We start from the raw sequence: 15,663 nt of genomic DNA, 5'->3' as shown, positions 1-15,663 counted from the left end.
TTTCAGAACACAAATAAAGAGGTTTGGGGTCAGTCGCCAACAATCCTCTCAGTCCCAAGATATCTCTGCAGGAGCTCGTCAGGTAAGCCTCCTCAGCACAAACATCTTCAGCTGCTCCTTCAATCTCTTTTCCTATCATAAGATCTGAAGTAGGTATGAAGATCACAGAATGTTCAGAACATTTTGTCCCCCATCAGTTCCTGAACCATTCTGTGTCCATGTGCAGCAAGACCCGGACAGCATTCCGGTTTGTGCTGTTAAAGTGTCGGTAACATTTATGTAACAGCACGGCCAGACACTGCACATTTCCACAGTTAAAAGAGGAGCTCCATCAGCATCTCAAACTGGTTTGCACACTGGTATGAGCTAGCATTCAGGAACAGGAAGAGTGACAGCACATTGAATACTCCTGCCTGTTACACAGGAAGAAGAGTGGTCTGTTCAGTGCATCGAGCTGTTAAACAGGAGCAGGCAGAGCCCAATAAGAGTCTTAAACCTGCTCAATGAGACCAGGAGGAGGCTATTCATCCGCATGAGACAGTTATACAGGAACAAGAGGGGGTCATTAATATTCCAACATGACAAATCAATGAAACTGAGATTGCACTGATAGAGGACTCCATGATGTTGATCATGGTTCCATTGTTTGTAGAACGTGTGCTACTTTAACAAGCTTTGTTGGAAGTGAGGAGGGAAGCAAACGATTTGTGCCAAATCTCAAGGAGGCATTTCCATCTCCGAGAATACACACGCATGTTCTCCATGGAGATCAGAATCTCGTGGGAATAGGTAACTGTTTTAGCATGAAAGTATTGTGTCTGCTGTAGGGATTGCGGATAACGAGACTTTCAGTGCAGCACCATACTCCAAATGCACTGTATTAATGTGGGGAGTGTTTATACAAACACTGGCCCTCTGTCTCTCTCATGTGAAATGGGGATTGGGTGTTGAGTTAAGGGAATATTTTCAGAGGCTCTTAAATTACCGACAGTCATGTAACCTGAGTAGAAAAGAAGCCATGGAATTTTTCACCATATCAGTGTCTATTTAGAACATCGTGAGTGACTGTCCCTCTCCCTCAAGGTTCAATGAAATCAACTCTCATTCTCTCACAACGCCAGAGATTCATCTTTACTCTCTCCTCATGGCACCATCATCCCAGGGATGAGTCTGGTGAAGCTCCATTACACTCTCTCTGTGGCAAGGCGATCATTCCTTATAAAGGAGCGAACGTCTGCCCACAATATCACAAATACTGCCTCAACAACGCTCACAGCAATGATCACAATAACTCTTTTTCCTCTTAGACATCTCTGTTTATTTCCTGTAGCATAAAAAAAGACTTTCTTTCTCTCCACACTGCTGGAAAGAGTCAACTCTTTATAATGAAATTATTGTTGCTGCTGTAGAGATTATGGAATAATAACTGCATTAATGTTGGGAGAGTTTATTTTAAAGCCTGAACCCCATCTCTCTCTCTCTCTCTCTCTCTCTCTCTCTCTCTCTCTCTCTCTTTCTCTTTCTCCTCTCTTTCCCTCTGTCTCAGTCGAAATAGGGAGTGGGGGTGGTTGGGTTGAGGCTCTTAAACTATCCAGAATCATGTACTCTGAGTGAAAAAAAGCCATGGAACTTATCATCGTATCAGTGTCTGTTAAGTACATCATGAGTGATTGTCCATCCCCCTTAAGATTCGATGCAATCACCACTTATTCTCTCACTAAGCTTCACTCACTGTTCATGGTGCCATCATCCCAGAGATTAGTCTAGTGAAACGTGAGAGAAAGTCTATCCACAGTGCCCCAAATACTGTCTCAACAACACTCTCGAGGATGATCACAAAACATATTTTCTCTCATTTAAACACCGCCATTTCTTTCCTGTGCCACAAAAAGCCATTCCTTCTCTATGAACTACGACTGACATGGAATTTATAAATGCCTTACATCTGTACGTCAGCATCAATAAAGCCAGCACCAGAGATACCTATGGAGATGTGCATCACTGTCAGGGAGAATTTCAATTAGATTGAATACACCTAAAATAGGGGATGATCACATAAGATGTAGCAATACAGAAAACGGGCAGAGAAAGGGAGCTATCTTTACTTTTGTTCTTCTCTCACAGGATGTATGCTGCCCTGGTGAGGCCAGCATGTTATGTAGATCTTGAACTGAGTCGCTGGTTCAGCTGTTCCACAGTACCATAAAGAGTAAAATGCATGGCTATGGATTTGTAGTGTTACGACGCGGGTTAAATCTTCCTGCTTAATTAAAACCAGTAACAGAGGAAAGATTTATCCCATGCAGGGATTTGTGATAATTCTAGAGTCCAAATCTATTTAAAGTAAAAATTAACAACTTTATTTCTTAAAGTATAACAGAGAATAATAAACGAATGACTATTTACAACTTCTTCCTCTAACCTGTCTTTGACCTTCCCCCTCCAGAATATTAGTCCGAGAAGACTCCTAATTAAGCTTTACAAAACAAAATTTCTTATCTCAGAACCAGGAAGCTTTCGGTTCTTCTCCATTCCTGTCTTCTTTTCTTCTTGGGGACTCTGCTTCACCAGTTACTAATCATTAAAAGTACCTATAGGAGAGCTGTTTTTCAGGCGGTCTTTGTATGCTGGTAGCTTGGCAGTTCTCCTCTCAACTGTTCAATTTTCCATGATCTTGTACCACCAAAATATTGGGGATTGTATCATTGACTTTTAAGATTGACAATATAATAAATTCAAACTTGGTTGGAGTTGGGTATTTTCGGGTACAATTTAAAATGTTTTGCTGAATTTGTTTTTGTTTCGAGACAATGAGCTAATCGGGTTGTTTGACCAAATGTTACATTATATCTATTTTTCAGAACACTTGTGCTGTCAGGTAGTTATTACTGGCTTTTATTTCTCTCAAAGGTACACTTCACCCATGTGTTCATCACAGAAGTCACACGCAACCTGATGAGGGAAGCATGATACATTGACTTCCCTCAAGGTCTTGAGGCAAGCTGATTGATTTTTATAGCAAATGATAATGGTTGCTTTTAAACACTCCCATTTCCTTCATGAGATATCAACAGACCATTATTCTGTGGCTCTAGGTTATGAGTCACTGGCTTGACCACCATAAACTGTCTTCACGTATGTGCAGAGAACAAGTTCTCAAGAGCAATTATTTAGTGACGGACATGTGGTTAGAAGGAATGTGGAACTGTTGCATCCGGATTGAACAAAGGCACAAATGGTTTATTCAGGTGTTGCACTGAGACTGAGGACGAGACTGGGATATCATGATGGTGGTATTGGACAGGATTAGTGAGTGGAGAGGACTTGGAAATGTAAATATGTGAAGGACAAAATGAATTATGGTGTTTGTGAACAGTCTGGTTCCTTCTCGTGTATCAGTGAGTAATTTATAAATAGTAGTTTGATAGTTATAATATATATATAAAATGAAATGAATTTTTGTTTGGAACTGAAGTCATTGTCTTGCACTTTCCAAATTTTATATATCACGGCAGAAATTCAGTTCAACGCAGTTTAGTAACCAAATATAGTGACTTACCAGGAACACCAACTATAGCGAGGATGGGATAGTAAGCACCTTGAATAATCCAAAGGATATCCTGGATCCGATATGCTAATGATATCCAAGGCTGAGAAAGATAGTAAAGACCCAAGGATAAACTCCTGTCTGTTATTATAATATTGCAGTCTAATATTCTCAGATTCTGATACGTTGTTGAACCATTCCAGTCTATTGATCTCAGATTCTGATGCATCGTTGTACCATTGCAGTTTACTGATCTTAGATTCTGATCCCTTGTTGGAACATCCCAATCCAAGGTCCTCACATTATGAACCATTATTGTAACGTTCCAATCTAAGGTTCTCAGATTCTGATCTTTCCTCCCCTCTCTCTCGAGCTGCTCCCTGTTAGTGCTGTCAGTGATGCTCCTACGCATACTATGGGATAACACATTGAAAAGAGCCCATTTATGATGGAAACTCTCCACTGGGAGAATTAGGATCCACGGAGATTGACATTAATCACAGTTACTAAACAAATAGCTCCAGTTAACCCCTTTCAATTTAATATTGATTTCATTAAAATTCAAAAGAACATTTAGAATTTACACATTTGGCATGGGATATGTGGGGGTGACTGAAGGAAGAAATATTGCAGATGGTCGATAGAATGCGTGTAATCATTCAATCTGCCTTGGATATGGGAGTAATGCCCAATGATTGTCAGCATATAAACAAGTTTCTAAATTGAAACATACATTCTTTAACTACTGATCAGTGAGTATAATGTCTGTATAATATGGAGAGAACTTCTCTCGTGCATAATCTGACAGGAAAATATGCCTACGACAACATGAGTGATAACAGACAAATGGAATGGATATGTTAACAGAAAATATGACGTGACACACGATTCAGGTGGTTATTCGAGGATCAGAGAGGGCTGGTGAGGGTCATGCGGTTAATGTTACCGATGTCAATCAACTGTGATTAAGTACCATTCACTGGATTTCAGTTGCAGTGTGATTATGATATTGGGGACATGGCTTCTGAGACTGGGGGAGGGAACATGAGATTTCCCATTCATCAGTATTGAAATGTTACTCTTTATAAATCATTTGAAGATCAAATTCCAGGATACAACCGCAAGGAGGAATGACGAGAGCCAATATTATCCATACAACCAGAAGACAATGGAGCAGAAATTTGGACAGTAGTTCCATTGAGCCTGCTCCGCCATTCAATGATGGCTGTTAAGCTTCTCAACCCCATTCTCCCGCTTACTACCTGTAACCCTTGACCCCCTTTTCAGTCAAGAACATATCTGTCTCACTCTTAAATATACTCAATGACCTGGATTCGATATCCCTCTGGGGCAGTGAATTCTATAGATTCACCACTCTCTGTCTGAAGAGTTTCTCTTTATCTATGTTTGAAAAGGTCTTATCTTTACTCTGTGTTCACAGGTGCTAGTCTCTCGTACCATTCGATATGTCTTCCTAAATCCACTCTGTCCCAGGTCATTTAGTATTCTGTAAGGTTCAATTAGACCTCCGAACATTCTTCTGAACTCTATCAAATACAGACCCAGAGCCCTCAAATATTCTTCATTCCTGGCACCATTCTCGTGAAGCTCGTCTGAAAACTCTACAGGATCAGTCCATCTTTCTTGAGATATGGGACCCAAAACTGCGCACAATTTTCCAAATGTGGCATGACCAAAGCCTTGTAGAGCCTTAGAAGTGCATCCCTGCTTTTATGTTTAAGTCTTCTTGAAATAAATGTCATCTTTGTATTTGCATTCTGAGCTACTGACAACCTGCAAGCTTACCTTTCAATTCTCCTGGACTGGAACCCCCTATCTTTTTGCATGTCAGATTTCTGAATTCGCTTGCTATTTAGAAAATAGTCCATGCCTCTATTCATCCTGGCAAAAATCTTTCCCACACTTTCCCACATTGTACTCCATCTGCTACTTCTTTGCTCACTCTCCAAACCTGTGAAAATCCTTCAGCAGGTGAAAGTGAGGACCGCAGATGCTGGAGATCAGAGTCAAAACGTGATAGAAAAGCACAGCCTGTCAGGCAGCATCCGAGGAGCAGGGGATTCACCGTTTCAGGCATAAAGCCTTCATCAGGAATGCCGGGTGAGCGGAAGCGGGAAGAGAGATAAATGGGAGGAGCTGCCGCTGGGAGGAAGGTAACTTGGAAGACGATACCTAGATGAAGGTGAGTGGTGATAGTGATAGGTCAGAGTGGAAGGTGGAGTGGACAGACAGGAAGGAAGAAGGACAGGTATGACAGTTCAAGAGGGAGATACTGAGTTGGAGGGTTTGATCTGTGATAAGGTGGATGTAGGGGAGATGAGAAAACTGGTGAAATTGCCCTTGATAAAGTGTGTTTGCAGGGTCACAAGGCAGGAGATGATGCATTCTTCCTTCAGACGTCAGGTAGCAAGAATCTGGCAAGAGAGGAGGTCAAAGACTTGCAGGGCCTTGGCGGAGTGGCAGGAAGAGTTGAAGTATTCTGCCACAGGGCAGTGGGGTTGTTGGGTTTGGGTGTCCAAGAGTGTTCCCTGAATTGTTCTGCAAGTTGAAGTCCTGTCTCGCTAATGTAGTGGAGACCAGGAGCAATGGACAGACTGGATGTGGTGTTTGGATGCATTGGATGTTTTCTGCCTGATGTGGAAAGATCCACTGGGGCCTTGGGTGAAGGTGAGAAGAAAGGTGTTGGCACAGCTTTCATATATCTTGCAATGGCAAGGGAAGGTACCAGATGTGGAAGGTGACTCTGTGGGGCCGCGTGGACCGAAAGAGGGAAGTTGCGAGGGAATGATCTCAGCAGTTTGATGATAGGAATGGGACGAATTATATCTCTTGTGGTGGGGTCTGACTGTTGGTGGCAGAAATGGCGGAGGATGATGCGTTGTGTCCTGGGGTTGGTGGGGTGGAAGACGAGCACCAGAGAGGTTCTACGTTGCTGTAGTTGGAAGGGTGGAGTTCAAGGGCGGAGGTGTGGGAAGTTGAGGAAATGCGCTCGAGCACCCGCCTGTAGCCGAACCTCCTCTTCAATGCTACCTGTCCCTCTATCTGTCTTTGCACTGTTTGAAAGCTTAACCAAAATGCTCTCAGTTCCATCATATAGATAATGAATGCACAATGAAACGCTGTGGTTCCATCACTGAGTCTTGTGGAACACCACTTGTCACTGGCTGCCATCCTGAGAAGAACCCTTTGATCCCCACTCTCTGCTTTCTATCCATGAATGCACCTTGCCTCTAACCATGGGCCCATATTTTTCCCAATAGCCTCATGCATGGCGCTTTGTCAAAGGATTCTTGAGGTGCAGATGGATAACATCCATCGGTTCCCCTTGATCTAATCTGCTCATTACTGCCTCAAAGCATTCTAGCAGGTTTGTCAGGCATGACCTCCCGTTGATAAAACCAGGCTGACTCTGTCCTATTTTACGAAAGTCCCCCAAGTATCAGAAATCCAATTCTTCACGATGGATTCCAGGATGTTACCCACAACCAAGGTTAGGTTAATCAGTCGGCAGTTTTCCATCTTCTGCCTAACTCCCTTATGAAATGGGGTGTCATGTCAGCAAGTTTACAGCCACTTGGCCCTTTCGTGGTTTTAGTCATTTTTGAAGGATTACCACTTACACTTGCACTAATTTCAAGCTATCTCACTTACAAGGTTGCGGTATAGTCTAACTGGTCCAGGTGAGCTATCTACATTCAGGCCATTCCGTTTTCTAACATGTTCTTCTCGGTGATGTCCACCGTATTCAGGACTGCCCTCTCACTCTCTTCAATTCTTGGGAAATTACTCGTGTCTTCCACCGTGAAGACTGATGCAAAGTTCCTCAGCTATTTCATTGTTTCCCACTACTGTCTCCCCAACATCATTTTCTAGTGTTCCATATTCACTTTTACCTGTCTTTTGCACTTTATATATCTAAAGAATCCCTTACAGTTTCCTTTGCATTAGTTGTTAGGTTCGCACCACATTTAATCTTCTCCCTCCTTATTTATTTTCCCTTGCCTTCTGTTGACCCCAATTCTTCAGTTTCCCCTGCCCTTCACCACATTATATGCTTTCTCTTTTGTTTATATGCAATCCCCTACTTCCCTTGTCAGCCCTGGTTGCCTCATTCTCCCTGTACCATGCCTCTATTACTCAGCATGAATCTCTGTTTTGTCTCCTGCAGTAATCTTGGAATCTCCTGACATTGCTGTTCCCCTGTCTTTCCTGTTAGATCCCTGTCCAGGTCAATTCGACCCAGCTTCTCCCTTATGCCTCAGTTGTCTTCATTCAGCTGAAGTACTGTTAACTCTGAATCTTTCTCCTCTCTCAAATTTCAGAATAAATTCAACCATGTTCTGATCACTGCTTCTGAAGTTTTCCTTCACCTAAAGCTCCCTTATCTAGCCTGCGTCATTAAATCCAGTGTCATCTGTTCCCGAGTGGGCTCCACCACATGATGCTCCAAAAAGCCATCCTGTAGACATTCCTCAAATTCCTTTTCTTGCGATTCACTACCAACCTGGTTTCCCATTCCACTTGCATATTGAAATCCCCCTATGATCACTGTAACTTTGTCTTTCCTACAGATCTTTTATATCTACTGGTGTATCTTGCACCCAGCTCCTGACTACTCTTTGGAGGCCTGTGCAATTCTGCAACTGTGGTTGTCTTTCCTTTGTGATTCCTCAATCGTACCCACGCAGATTCTATACCATCTGACCTTACTTTCTTTCTTACTATTGATTTAATTTCATTTCTTATTAATATTGTAAACCCATTCCCTCTGCTACTTATCTTTTCGATAGGATATATGTCCTTGATTAGCCTGACCCCTTGCAGCCACTTCTCTGTGATGCCCATCACATCATACCTACCAATTTCAATCTGTGGCACAAGCTCATTTACTCTATTCCTTATACTGCGTGCATTCAGATATACCCCCTTCAATCTTTATTAACGGTCCCTCTTCTCATTGCCATTTGTTTGTCCAGTATGCTTGACGTTTGATTGCTTCCACTTTCCATACACTCTGTCCTATTTGCGTCTGTGCTGGAGATTTTAATAACCTTCCCTGAGCTTTGTACTCTTACCTCCTGTTTTCTAATTAAACCCTATAACGGACCGCCCCCCCCCCCCCCGCCCACACACACACACAGACACACACTGTTCTCTCTGTTTTAAGATTGTGATGTTGGAGAGCTCATCGGTGTAAAATGGGCTAAATGATTTCCTTCAGTGCTCTATTAATTCTGAAGCTCTCTGGCCCACAATACGGACTTTAGGTGCCTGGGGAGACATGCCGGTCCTGCGAAGGACACAGTGAACAATCATCCTTTATCTCTTCCTGTTGTCTTATATGCAGCTGCCTTGAAATATCTGTTCAAATAAAATAGATTGAAATTCGAGCAGTGGGGAGGACGTTCACCAGATGATTTTGCTGTCAGGGTTTAACAAGCAGTTCCCACATACAAAATGTGGATTTGCCTGATAGCAGCTCCTCCCTGTTGTGGTTCTGTGCTCCGAGTTTGGATTTTGTGTTGCAGACATTTCACCCTCTGTCTAGGTGACATCCTCAGTGCTTGGGAGTCTCCTGTGAAGCGCGTGTGTGATGTTTCCTCCGGCATTTACAGTGATTTGTATCTGCGCTTCTGGTTGTCAGTTCCAGCTGTCTGCTGCAGTGGTCGGTATATTGGGTCCAGGTCGATATGCTTATTGATTGAATCTGTGGATGAGTGCCATGCCTCTCGGAATTCCCGGGCTGTTCCCTGTTTGGCTTTTCCTATAATAGTAGTGTTGTCCCAGTCGAACTCATGTTGCTTTTCATCTGAGTTTGTGGCTACTAAGGAGAGCCTGGTCATGCCATTTCCTGGCTAGTTGGTGTTCATGAATGCAGATCGTTAGCTGTCTTCCTGTTTGTCCTATGTAGTGTTTTGTGCAGTCCTTGCATGAGATTTTTGTACATTACATTGGTTTTACTCATGCTGGGTATCAGGTCCTTCGTCCTGGTGAGTTGTCTGAGAGTGGCTGTTGGTTTGTGTGCTGTTATGAGTCGTAGTGGTCCCAGTAGCCTGGGTGTCAGTTCAGAAATGCTCCTGATGTATGTTAGTGTGGCTAGTCATTTGGGTTGTGGCATGTACTCATTCCATTGGCGTCTGTTGGTGAAATTGCACGGATATCCGTTTTTGGTGAATACATTGTATCGGTGTTCTTCTTCCTCTTTTTGCAGTTCTGGTGTGCTGCAGTGTGTTTTGGCCCTTTTGAACAGTGTCTTGAAGCAACTTCTTTTGTATGTGTTGAGGTGGTTGTTTTCGTAGTTTAGGACTTGTTCTGTGTGTTTGGCTTTCCTGTATACATTTGTGGTGAATTCTCCATTCGGTGTTCTCTGTACCATCACGTCTAGGAATGAGAGTTGGTTGCCCTTTTCTTCCTCTCTCGTGAATCGGATTCCTGTGAGTGTGGTGTTGATGATCCAGTGTGTGTTCTCTATTGCTGTGTTTTTAATGATTCCAAAGGTGTCATCCACATATCTGACTCAGAGTTTGGGTTGAATTTGCGGTAAGACTGTTTGTTCTAATCTTTACATTACCGCTTCTGCTGTGAGTCCAGAGATGGGTAAGCCCTTGGTTGTGCCGCTGTTTGTTCATATATCGTGAATATGAATTGTGTTGTGAGGCATAAGTCCAGTAGTTTGAGTATGCCGTCTATGTGATACGTTACCCGTCCTGTTGTCTGTTCAGTATGGACAGCAGTTTGGCTACTGTTTCCCTGGCGAGGGTTTTGACGATAGAGTTGAACATGCCGTTAAATTGAATGAGACATAGAACATAGAACATAGAACATAGAAAGATACAGCGCAGTACAGGCCCTTCGGCCCTCGATGTTGCGCCGACCGAATCCTACCTAACCTACACTAGCCCAATAACTTCCAAATGCCTATCCAATGCCCGCTTAAATGACCATAAAGAAGGAGAGTTCACCACTGCTACTGGCAGGGCATTCCATGAACTCACAACCCGCTGTGTAAAGAATCTACCCCTAAAATCTGTCCTATACCTACCACCCCTTAATTTAAAGCTGTGTCCCCTAGTAACACCTGACTCCATTAGCGGTAAAAGGTTCTCAGTATCTAAACCCCTAATCATCTTATACACCTCTATCAAATCTCCCCTAAACCTTCTCTTCTCCAAGGAGAACAGCCCCAAGTGCCTCAGCCTTTCCTCATAAGATTTTCCTACCATTCCAGGCAACATCCTGGTAAACCTCCTCTGCACTCGTTCCAATGCCTCCACATCCTTCCTATAGTATGGCGACCAAAACTGCACACAATACTCCAGATGAGGCCGCACCAGAGTCTTATACAGTTGCAACATGACCTCAGGACTCCGGAACTCAATTCCTCTACCAATAAAACCCAGTACACCATATGCCTTCCTCACAGCACTATTTACCTGGGTGGCAACTTTCAGAGATCTGTGTACATGGACACCAAGATCCCTCTGCTCATCCACACTACCAAGTAGCCTACCATTAGCCCAGTAATCCATCTTCTTGTTACTCCTACCAAAGTGAATGACTTCACACTTAGCTACATTGAATTCCATTTGCCACATTTCTGCCCAGATCTGCAACTTATCTATATCCCGCTGTAACCTACCACTTCCTTCCTCACTATCCACAACTCCACCGACTTTTGTGTCATCCGCAAACTTGCTTACCCAGCTTTCAAGCCCTTCCTCTAGATCATTTATAAAGATAACAAAAAGCAATGGTCCCAAAACAGATCCTTGTGGTACACCGCTAGTAACTGCACTCCAAGATGAACATAGTCCATCAACTACTACCCTCTGTCTCCTTCCAGCCAGCCAATTCCTAATCCAAACCTCTAATGTATCCTCAATGCCATACCTCCGTAGTTTTAGCATTAGCCTACCATGGGGAACCTTATCGAACGCCTTACTAAAATCCATATACACAACATCTACTGCTTTACCCTCGTCCACTTCCTTAGTCACCTTCTCAAAGGACTCAATAAGGTTTGTGAGGCACGACCTGCCCTTCACAAAACCATGCTGGCTATCCTTGATCACGTTATTCCTATCCAGATGTTCATAAATCATTACCATTCTCTCTAAGACTTTGCCCACCACTGAAGTCAGACTCACTGGCCTATAGTTACTAGGGCTATCCCTACTCCCTTTCTTGAACAAGGGGACCACATTCGCTATCCTCCAGTCCTCTGGTACTATTCCCGTTGACAATGACGACATAAAAATCCAGGCCAATGGCTCTGCTATCTCCTCCCTAGCTTCCCATAGGATCCTAGGGTAACTGCCATCAGACCCAGGAGACTTATCTATTTTCATCCTCTCCAATATTCCCAGAACCTCTTCCCTGCATATTTCCAGGCCATCCATTCTAATCATTTGTGACTCCATATTCACATCAGCAACAGTGTCCTGTTCCTGAGTGAATACTGATGAAACGTATTGATTTAGTGTCTCTCCAATCTCCTCCGCCTCCACACACAACTTCCCACTACTATCCTTGACTGGACCGATACCTACCCTAGTCATCCTTTTATTCCTGACATACCTATAGAAAGCCTTTGGGTTTTCCCTAATGCTACCAGCTAAAGACTTTTCATGTCCCCTTCTCGCTTCTCTTAGCTCTCTCTTTAGATCCTTCCTGGCTACCTTATAACTCTCTATCGCCCCAACTGAACCTTCACGCCTCATCTTTACATATGCCGCCTTCTTCCCTTTCACAAGGGATTCCAATTCCTTACTAAACCACGGCTGCCTCACAAGGCCCTTTACACCATGCCTGACTGGTACATACTTATCGAGTACACGTAGTAGCTGCTCCTTGAACAATCCCCACATCTCATTAGTGTTCTTCTCTTGAAGCCTGTTTTTCCAATCCACACATCCTAAGTCATGCCTCACTGCATCATAATTTCCCTGCCCCCAGCTATAACTCTTCCCCTGCGGCGCACACTTATCCCTCTCCATCACTAAAGTAAAAGTCACCGAGTTGTGGTCACTGTCCCCGAAGTGCTCACCTACCTCCAAGTCTAACACCTGGCCTGGTTCATTACCTAGAACCAAATCCAGTATAGCCTCACCTCTTGTTGGCCTGTCTACATATTGTGTCAGGAAACCCTCCTGCACACATTGGACAAAGACCGACCCATCTAATGAACTCGAGCTATAGCTCTCCTGGTCAATATCTGGGAAGTTAAAGTCACCCATAACAACCACCCTGCTACCTTCACTCTTTTCCTGAATCATCCTCGCAATATTATCCTCTACTTCTCTAGGACTATTAGGAGGCCTGTAGAAAACACCTAACAGGGTGACCTCACCTTTCCTATTTCTAACCTCAGCCCAAACTACCTCAGATGGCAAGTCCTCTTCCATCGTCCATTCCACTGCTGTAATACTATCTTTGACAAGTAATGCCACACCTCCCCCTTTTTTACCCCCATGTCTGATCCTACTAAAACATTTAAACCCTGGAACCTGCAACAGCCATTCTTGTCCCTGTTCTACCCACGTCTCTGTAATGGCCACAACATCGAAGTCCCAGGTACCAACCCACGCTGCAAGTTCACCTACCTTACTTCTTATACTTCTGGCATTGAAGTATACACACTTCAATCCACCCTTCTGTTTACAGGCACCCTCCTTCGAGATCGCTGCATTATTCATAACCTCCCTACTCTCAAGGTCCTGTACCCTAAAGCTACAGTCCAGGTTCCCATGCCCCGGCGGAGTTAGTTTAAACCCTCCCAAAGAGCACTAGCAAACCTCCCCCCAAGGATACTGGTGCCCCTCAGGTTCAGGTGTAGACCATCCTTTTTATAGAGGTCCCACCTTCCCCAGAAAGAACCCCAGTTGTCCAGAAACCGGAATCCCTCCCTCCTGCACCATCCCTGTAGCCACGCATTTAACTGCTCTCTCTCCCTATTCCTCGACTCTCTATCACGTGGCACGGGTAACAAACCAGAGACTACAACTCTGTTTGTTCTAACTCTGAGCTTTCAACCTAGCTCCCTGAAAGCCTGTCTGACATCCTCACCCCTCTTTCTACCTATATCGTTGGTGCCAACGTGGACCACGATCTGGGGCTGCTCCCCCTCCCCCTTAAGGACCCGGAAAACACGATCAGCGACATCACGTACCCTTGCACCTGGGAGGCAACATACCAAACGTGAGTCACTGTCGCCCCCACAAAACCATCTGTCTGTACCCCTCACTATCGAGTCCCCAAGAACTATCGCTCTACCTTTCTCCACCTTTCCCTTCTGAGCAACGGGGCCAGGCTCCGTGCCAGAGGCCTGAACCTCGTTGCTTGCCCCTGGTAAGTCATCCCCCCCACAAGTATCCAAAACGGTATACTTGTTATTGAGGGGAATGACCGCAGCGGGTCCCTGCACTGGCTTCCTCCTCCCACTCCCCCTCACTGTCACCCATCTATCTTGAACTTTCGGAGTAACTACTTCCCTAAAGCTCTGATCTATGACCCTCTCTGCCTCCCGAATGATCCGCAGTTCATCCAAATCCAGCTCCAGTTCCCTAACACGGGCTTGGAGGAGCTGGAGATGGGTGCACTTCTTGCAAGTGTACTCAGCAGGGACGCTAATGGCTTCCCTCACCTCATACATGTTGCAAGAGGAACATTGCACTGCCTGCACTGCCATCCCTCTAAAAAGACCATAGTTTCTTCCTTGTCTCTGTGTATATTTTTGTTGGTGTCCAAGACTTCCTGTGTTGACTGTATAGATTTTTTGGATCCACTGATCCGGTGTTTAAGTTTGAGCTGTAGTTCTTTAGCCAGGTTGTGTGATGGTGTCCCCGGTAGTGATACTATGGGTCTGAGTGGAATGCATGGTTTGTGAATTTTCGTTAGTCCATAGAATCTGTGGGTGTTTTTGTTGTCAGATTTCATTCTCTGTAGGTCAAACCTGGTCATCTATCAGTTTTTTTGTAGCTTCCTCATGCTATTGGTGAGCTGTGGGGATGAGGTAGAACTCCCTCTTTTGGTAGGTGTCGGTATCTGCAAGTAGTTGTTGCGCTTTTTGGATGTCCTCTGCTTTGTCCAGGATGACCTTCATTCTGCCTTTATCTGCTGGTAGTATGATTATGTTCTTATCGTTTCTTAGTGCTTTTAGTGCTTCCCTCTTCTTGGTGTTGAGGTTATGTGTTTGTCTTTTCCTTGTTATCAGGGTTAAGATACTTTGTCTCACTGTTTGTTGTGTCTCCTCTGTCAGTCCCTTGTTTCTGAGTGTGCATTCTAGTGTTGCTAGGAAGTCTGCTGTCCTGGCGGCCCTGTGGTTGTAGTTGAGTCCCGACACACTGGTGTCCAAGAGATAGAAGGTCGCAGGAGCGAGGGGCGAGATGGAGTCACCAGTTACCAGCTCGGGCTTTCACATCCAATTCTCCATATTGAGTTTCCCTACTGTGGGAGGGAGGGTATGAAGTTGCAAGTTGTTGAGGAGAGATCCACTGAATGTAGCTGTTGATCATCAGTCATCATTCAGTCAACATCTTGCCACTCCTGCACTCAAATCTTGTTTGAAAGAATAGTCCAGCACAGGAACAGACCCTTCATCCCAGCAAGCCCGCACTGACACATGATGCCGTTCTAAAGTTAAAAAGATAGTTTTTGCTCCGACACCCTCTATATCATTCTGTTCCCTACTTACTCATATTTGTGCCAAGATCCTTCTTAAAACCTTGCTATATTAGCTCCTTCTCCTCTATCAGTGCATTGCCTGCACTTGCACGTTCTGTCTGGAAAAGTGAAAAAAAAACCTTGCCGATCATATCTCCTGAACTTTCTCCCTTTTACCTAAAACCTGCACTTATGAGTAATTGATATTTCTTCTTTGGGAAAAAAAAGCTTCTAACTGTCCTTCTATTTATGCAACTGATAATTTTGTAAATATCTATCAGGTAGCCCCTTAGCCAATGATGCCCAGGTGCGCACAAACCATGTCTGTTCAATTTCTCCTTCTGGCTAATACCCTCCAAACAAGGCAACATCCTGTTTAAACATTTCCATACCCTCTCTAACACTTCCACATCATTCTGCTGGTGTGGCAACCA

The sequence above is a fragment of the Hemiscyllium ocellatum genome, chromosome 23 (assembly GCF_020745735.1).
Source record: "Hemiscyllium ocellatum isolate sHemOce1 chromosome 23, sHemOce1.pat.X.cur, whole genome shotgun sequence".
NCBI classification, from domain to species: domain Eukaryota; kingdom Metazoa; phylum Chordata; class Chondrichthyes; order Orectolobiformes; family Hemiscylliidae; genus Hemiscyllium; species Hemiscyllium ocellatum.
This window is presented reverse-complemented; position numbering follows the sequence as displayed.